Genomic DNA, 8443 nt, shown 5'->3' with positions numbered 1-8443 from the left:
ACCTGTCCACTGTCTCCCTCTGTGATGTAGAGCTCTGTGTAGATCTTATTCAGAAGTGTTTTTGGTACTTCTTTTGTCCACTCCAACAAACACTCAAATTTCTCCTTCAGAATAGACTTTAGTTGTTGACACACAGGATCAGGAGTTTCTAAATGACCAAAGAACAGAGCATGTTATGGTAAACCTTGTGAGCTTGTAGACTTTTCATATATTTTCTTTTTTCATGATATAGATACCGTAGATAGATAGATAGATAGACAGACAGACAGACAGACAGACAGACAGACAGACAGACAGACAGACAGATACGGCCAGCAGCAGCCTGCAGGGATAGTACGAGACAGACAGGGATTTTTGCAGCAGACAACCACAATCACAACCACAATATTACCGCTGACGGCGCTGCGCGCAGCAAATACCGAAGCGTTGAAACGGCACACCTGTAGACAATGGGAGCCCCAGACACACAGGCTCCCAAGAACAGGAGCGGTTCTACTTTGTACAAGAGCACATAGCCTACGTCCTTTATACAGTGCTCCCCAAACCCCCGCACCAATACGCTGACAGTGACCACCGGATGCATGCAGCAACGGCCAGAGAACTTGGCATACTGTATGCCTTGTGTGCCACACATCTCCTCCAACGAGCCATCACAGTGTCTCTCCATCATAACATAACTGCTGGGTTTCTCATAGACAACACACTCTCAACACAAGTCCAGGGTGCCTCAGAACTTTTTTTTTTACAGATGAAATATCATGGTCGGCCTCTTCCACACTCAAATTAAAATAGTAGCCCTGCATACGCCAGTCTGCCCATCGGGGGGGGGGGGGGGGGGGGGGGGGGGTTACAGACGCATCTCTTGCAGTGTCGTTACACTACCCCCTCCTCACAGAAACGCGCCGCCGCGCTTCACTGCCCACGGCCGGTCCCTCACGTCCCTCATGCAAGGGCACGCTCTGCGGCTCCGCCCACTGACACCCATGTAACATTTAGCAGACGGGGTGGGGAAGTTTGCCTCCAAATGGGAGATGAACCCTGGCCCCCCACTCAGCAGCAAGCAACCCGCAACGCAAGTTATGGTCGGATCTCTTGAGAGGGAGAGATAATGAATGAAAAGGAGTCAAAGTGAAACATATGATAATAAACAATAGACACAAGAGAAACATCCTGTACATACCATGTTCTGGTGGATCACTGTCTGGTGATGGAAAAACTCTTAGTGGATATTCTATGACACACACACACACACACACACACACACACACACACACACACACACACACACACACACACACACACACACACACACACACACACACACACACACACACACACTCTATTAATTCAGTCTACCTACAATGGAATTTCACATTGCCTGACTATGAAAAAGTAAAGTAGGGCATTTTTTAATCAGTGAAAAGATTATACTGTGTTCCGTTCCTGTTTGTTTTATCCCCCCCCCACACACACACACACACACACACACACACACACACACAAAGCTACTGTCAGACTCCTAGACTGTAATTAATACCCACCTTCATTAATTTCTCCATCACCCAGCAGTATAATATACAGTATAGTAAATAAAGTACAGTAAAGGCGCTTTTGCAGTATCATCACCGTATAAATAAAGTTCTCAAACTCACTCACCTTCTTCAGGATCACGCTCACGCTTAGACTCAGGTGATGAAAACATCTTCCTGATACGATCTGAGATGAAATTCAAACAGTGACAACATGACATGACATGACATGACATGACATGACATGACATGACATGACATGACATGACATGCAGTGACATTAGCTGTGTCCTAAGAACAAATAACAGCAACAAAAGAACTACATTAAATGTTAGATTCCATTTATGTAAACTATCATTGCGTCAGGTTGCAAGTTACTATGAAAAGTTCCACCGGCTGTCAGTCAGTCCGTCTGTCCGTCACGTCACACTTTTGCCCTACTCTTATCTCTGCCACTGTTGGCCCTATCGATGCCAAACTTTGCACACACACTCCTTGGATGTAACTCACAACCTCCACTGATTTCTCACATGGCCCTCTTCTAGTGCCACCATGAGGCTGATTTTTGCAAAAAACATTTTTGGACACTATTCCTACAGATTAGAAAAACAAAGTGGTGTAGGATTATTCCTACACCACCTTTGAACTTGATGTAAGATTTGATCCTACCCTGTGCCAACGTCAAAGTCAAGTTGAAATAAATATTAAATATTAAATGCAGACACTTGCCTAAATTCTTGCGTACGCCGAAATTTAGATCTGCTCCATGTTGATAAATGAGGGCCAGTATCTCTAAAGTCATGTCATCAACATGGATCTGTCCCATTTCCCATATTCCCTCCTGATTGGCTACGATTGCCTTCTGAAGTTTGTGTATGCGACATGACGGTCGCTTATCTCCCGATTAGGGAGTCTTACTGGTTTTAAGAGGGTAAGAGGCTATAAGACATAAACATACAAGTAATATGCTGTAAGGGTGAGAAGCAATTTCCTTCAATACACACACACACGCACGCACACACGCACGCACGCACGCACTCACGCACGCACGCACGCACGCACCCAAGACTTTGGCCAAATTCCAAACTGTTGACTCGCTGACTCAGAACTTAGCCAAAGTCAATGTGCGTTCACGTTGGGGCATAAGGGCTTGAGGGTTGTTCCAATGTAAAATCGGTAAGTCCGTGAGGGTGCGGGAACGCCCCTTTTTGTTGACTTTCCTTAAGTCCGTACATTTGCAGCCTTTGGCAAAGGAATTACCCACAGTTCATAGCGTTACTAGGGGAATCAGCTGGATCCTCCAAATGTCAATCATTTAAATGTGGAGATGAGTCATGAATCGCGGTTAGAACGTCACAAGGCAAGCAGTAGTGCTTTCTCACTGTTCTCAAAGGGAGACAGGATGAAGATAGTGTGGTAACTTCACTCCAAGAAAGGAACACTCTCACGCTTTTCTGTCGTTGACCTTTTATATCAAGACTCTTTGCAGTGACAAATATATATACAGAACACTGTGGAGCACACACGCCAACACTGTAGCCTAGTCAGTACTTTTCCTATCTGCCGGTCACACCGGAGGTGAACCCTAATAACCCCAAGACTGGGAGACTGGAGTTCAAGGTCACCAGCTCCATCTACAGGCGACACCATATAATACTGTGACTTTATAACACCTCTCCCCCCTTAGATTTCAACATCACAATAAATGTTAAGTAAAGCCAAAATAGCAAATACATGTTTCTTTTTTTTTCAACACCTCCACAGATTATCTCAGTGCATTTTTTTTTCTTTTTTTCTTTTTTTCTCTTTACACCATAATAATAATAATCACTTAGTGATAAGTTCTCAACACAAGTCTATCAGGAGGTCTACGGTCACGTAAACCTCTGCGCAGCACTGGTGTGGCTGCAGTCACCACTGGCGAAGGTGATTTGGGAGGGACTGGTGTTGGGGGCATGAGAGGGGTCTGTGCGGGTGTGGAAGAATGTTCATTCTGTTCAGGGGGCACAGACGCCTCTGCCAGTGTCTCTCGCTCAAGCACAGGCACGGTTGTACCTGCTTCCTCAGTAGGGTGAAACACCACTGGTGACTGTGTGACTTTCTCTGTGTCTGGACCTGCCTCATAACGCAGGCGCACATGGTCCTGATGTCTGCGGAACTCCCGTCCGTCCCTCAGCTTGACAACATGTGAGACTGGACCACTCTGCCTAAGGATGACCCCAGGCAGCCATTTCTGGTTGTTGTTATGGCTAAAGTCCTTCACATAGACACAGTCACCTGGTTTCAACTGTCTCTCTCGTGCATGTTGATCATGTCCTTCCTTCATTTTCTCCTGTTTTCTCTCCACCTTGGCCTTCAGGTCGGGACGCAGCAGGTCCAATTTTGACTTTGGCCGCCGGCCCATCAACATCTCAGCTGGTGTGCGTCCAGTTGTCGTCTGTGGCGTGAGGCGGTAATTAAACAGGAAACGTGACAGTCGGGTGCTAATAGAGTCTCCTGTCAACCTCTTCAGACCCGCTTTCACTGACTGAACCGCCCTCTCAGCCAGCCCATTAGAAGCCGGATGAAAAGGAGCCGTCCGGATGTGATGAATGCCATTCTGCTGCATAAACTCACTGAACAGCTCACTGGTGAACGTCGCCCCGTTGTCGCTAACCAGGGAATCTGGTAAACCATGAACTGCAAACACTTGACGGAGCTTTTCTATGGTCGTAGGGGCTGTGATGTTGCTCACGATGTGGGCCTCTATCCACTTGGAATGGGCGTCGACCATGATAAAGAACATCTGCCCCATAAACAGGCCTGCAAAGTCCACATGTAGCCTAGACCAGGGACGGTCGGGCCACTCCCATGGGTGCAGTGGTGCTGGTGGCGACATATTCTGGTTGAGCTGGCATTGTGTGCACAATTTCACCTTGTTCTCCAGCTCCAGGTCCATTTTCGGCCACCAGACATAGGACCTTGCCAAGCTTTTCATCCGAGACACACCTGGATGAGTCTCATGTAGTTCCTCCACAATCCGTTGACGAGCCGGGGGCGGTGCCACCACCCTCGAGCCCCAGAGAATGCATCCATCTTGCAAACTCAGCTCTGTCTTGCGTTTCGCATAGGGTTTGAGGTCCTCACTTTCAACCTCACCGGGCCACCCTTGCAACAAGAAAGTCTTAACTCGTGACAGGACTGGATCTCTCTCTGTCCACTGTCTGATTTGTGCTGCCTTCACAGGTGTCTCTGCCATTCTCTGCAAAGAAAACACTGTCTCGGGCGGCACATAAGTAGTCGTAGGTGTATCTGGTAGAGGCAGTCGACTCAGTGCATCAGCATTTGAATTGTCTTTACCGGCTCTGTACACAATTGTATACTGGTAGGCAGACAAGGTGAGGGCCCAACGCTGTATTCTGGCTGAGGCCAGCGGTGGGATGCATTTAGTCTCGCTGAACAGGCTCATCAGGGGTTTATGGTCCGTATGGATGGTGAATGGACGGCCATACAGGTACTGATGAAAACGTTTTACAGCGAACACAATGGCCAACCCCTCCTTATCCAACTGTGAGTACCCCTTCTCGGCAGCAGTCAGGGTGCGAGAAGAGAAACCAATAGGCTTCTCGGAACCATCCTCCATGACATGGGACAGGACTGCCCCCACGCCATAGGGCGAGGCATCACAGGCAAGCGTTATCTCTTTAGCTGGGTCATAATGAACAAGCAATGTCTCCGAGTGGAGGAGCCCTTTAACTTCCTGGAATGCTCTCTCCTGCTCTTCACCCCACTGCCACTTAGTGTCGTTGTGCAGCAGTTTGTACAATGGGGCCAGGACCGTTGAGAGGACCGGTAGGAACTTGCCATAATAGTTCATTAGGCCTAAAAACGATCTGAGTTCAGGTACACACTTGGGACTTGGTGCCTCTTTGATGGCTCGCACTTTGTCCTCCAAGGGCTGCAGCCCCTCTGCTGAGATCTTGTGCCCCAGGTAGGTTACACTGGGTGCCATGAACACACACTTGCGACGTTTCAAACGCAGTCCTGCGTCCGTCATCCTCTTCAGCACCTGCTCTAGGTTAGCTAGATGCTCCGCCTCCGTAGCCCCGGTGATCAGGATGTCATCCAGGTAGACTGCTACGTGAGGAATTCCCTGCAACAAAGTGTCCATTGTTCTTAGGAAAATGGCGGGGCTGGACGCCACTCCAAACACTAGACGGTTGTACTTGAATAACCCCTTGTGGGTGTTAATGGTGACAAACTCTTTTGACTCCTCGTCCAACTGCAACTGTTGGTAGGCGTGGCTCATGTCCAGTTTTGTGAAGAGCTTCCCCCCTGACAGGGTCGCGAACAGGTCATCCACCCGTGGCAAGGGATACTCCTCCAGCGTAGAGCACTGATTCACCGTCAGCTTGTAGTCGCCGCATATCCTTGCCGTTTTGTCCTCCTTTAACACTGGAACAATCGGAGCCGCCCACCTTGAGAACTGCACAGGCTCTATGATGTCCAAGCCCTGCAACCGGGTCAGTTCCTCCTCCACAATGCTCTTCATAGCATAAGGCACTGGCCGGGGCTTAAAGAAACGTGGCTTAGCATCAGCATCCATATGAAGTTTCACAGCCACGCCCTTCAGTGTGCCCAGCTCATCCTTGAAAACTTCTGTGTAGTTCTGCAGCAGGTCCTCCAGAGTGTGTGTGCGGGCATATTTAATTTCATGCCAATTAAGGCGGAGTTTGCGGAGCCAATCCCGGCCCAACAGACTAGGCCCGCTCCCTGTGGCTATCACCAGCCTGGCTTTAGCTCTCTGACCATCAGCTTCAATGTCCACATAAATCACACCCAAGTGAGGTATGGGCTGGCCTGTATAAGTCCTGAGCTTGAGTTTTGAGGGCTGGATAGGAGGCAGACGGGCCCCCCATGCCTCTCTGTAGGTCTCCTCACTGATGACTGAGGCAGTAGCTCCAGAGTCAATCTCCAACGTGATATTTTGCCCATTAACCTTGACTGTGGCATAGTAAGGCTCAGGTGGCTCTTCATCTGTTTCCACCCCAAACATATTGTAAGTACACGTAGCCTCCCCATCCTCCTCTTCTAGATGGTGTGTGGCTGCTTGGGGCTGCTGAGTTTTCCTCCCCCCAGGCTTAACTCTCCCCTTAGCACTTCTGCACTTTTTAGCCAAGTGGCCCTTCTTATTACAGGAATGACAGACAGCATCTTTAAACTTGCAGTCATTAGCATAGTGTGACCCCCCACACCTATAACACTCCACCCGCTTTGCCTGCTTACTATTCTCCTTTCTGACTTGGTACACAGCCCCCGCTTGAGACCCATTCCCCTTCTGGATATCTTTTGCATCATGTGCAGCCATTTCCATGCCCTGGGAAATGTCGAAGGCTCTTTTAAAAGTCAGTGGTGGAGTTTCCCCCAGCAGGCGGCGCTGGATGGCGTTTTCATTAATGCCGCACACCAATCTATCACGGAGCATGTCATCCAACACGGCCCCAAACTCACAATGTTCAGATAGCTGACGTAGCTCCGCTACGAAATTTGACACAGACTGACCTTGTCTTCTGAAATGGCTGTGGAATTTAAACCGCTGGACAATCACAGAGGGCTTCGGGTTGTGGTGGTTTGCCACGAGCAGGACAATATCATTGTATGAAATATCTCCCGGTTTCCTTGGAGTGGCCAAGTTCCTTATCAATTTATAAGTCTTTGCCCCACACACACTCAGGAGAATAGAGCGCTTCTTCGCCTCATCATCAATGTCATTTGCAGAGAAAAAGTGTCCCAACCTTTCCTCATACTCCGTCCAGTCCTCGTTTCCCTCCACAAACTCGCTGATAGCTCCAAACATTGCCATCTGAACGCGTCGCTCGACGCCGCCGCCAGCCGGATTCTCCGCTGCCGCCGCACCGCCGTTCTGAGCGCCTCAGTTCGTCTCCACGTCCCCGTTCTGCGTCGCGTCGTCACCGCCGCCGCTGCTGCTCATAGCCTACTTCTCCAGCTTGAACAGCACGTAATCCAGTTTACCTCGTCGCCAAAAAGATGTGGTAACTTCACTCCAAGAAAGGAACACTCTCACGCTTTTCTGTCGTTGACCTTTTATATCAAGACTCTTTGCAGTGACAAATATATATACAGAACACTGTGGAGCACACACGCCAACACTGTAGCCTAGTCAGTACTTTTCCTATCTGCCGGTCACACCGGAGGTGAACCCTAATAACCCCAAGACTGGGAGACTGGAGTTCAAGGTCACCAGCTCCATCTACAGGCGACACCATATAATACTGTGACTTTATAACAGATAGCCTAAATATTTAGTTAAAAATAAGGGGGCACATGATAAGACATATGCAAGGTAAATGCAGAATATGGAAATACAATTTAAAACGAATAACATTATAACCCATAAACAGAAATTAAAATGAATAAATTTATGTATCTAGCCTATTATAATAATAATCAACAATCACATACTTTAAAGCAATTACTGTAAATAAGGACAGTAAAGATTTTTAAATGTGATGTAAATTGTCATGAATAAAACACTCATCTAGCAGTGGTTCTTTCTTAAGGGACGTATCGTTAATTTTGACCCCCTCCCCCCTGGAGGATTTTAGGGGAGGGTGATGCTATTTTGATTTTACTCTCAGGGAGGGTGATGCTATTTTAATTTGAGTCCCAGGGAGGGTCATGCGATTTTGAATTAAAAATAGTCTGGGTTTTTATAGCCCTATATATATTTTACTACAGCGTTCCTTTCAATAATACTATTATTTAATTAAGGAACACTGAAGTAAAATACAATAGTCAATGATACCCCCCTCTGCTTTGTCTTCAATGGTACAGCCGAGCTATCACTGACGCGCTTCACAGAAGTGCGGAACTTCAGTCTCTCAATCAGTGCTTGAATGAGCACGGAGGGGAGA

Source organism: Nannobrachium achirus (assembly GCF_963921795.1).
Source record: "Nannobrachium achirus genome assembly, chromosome: 24".
Classification (NCBI taxonomy): Eukaryota; Metazoa; Chordata; class Actinopteri; order Myctophiformes; family Myctophidae; genus Nannobrachium; species Nannobrachium achirus.
This window is presented reverse-complemented; position numbering follows the sequence as displayed.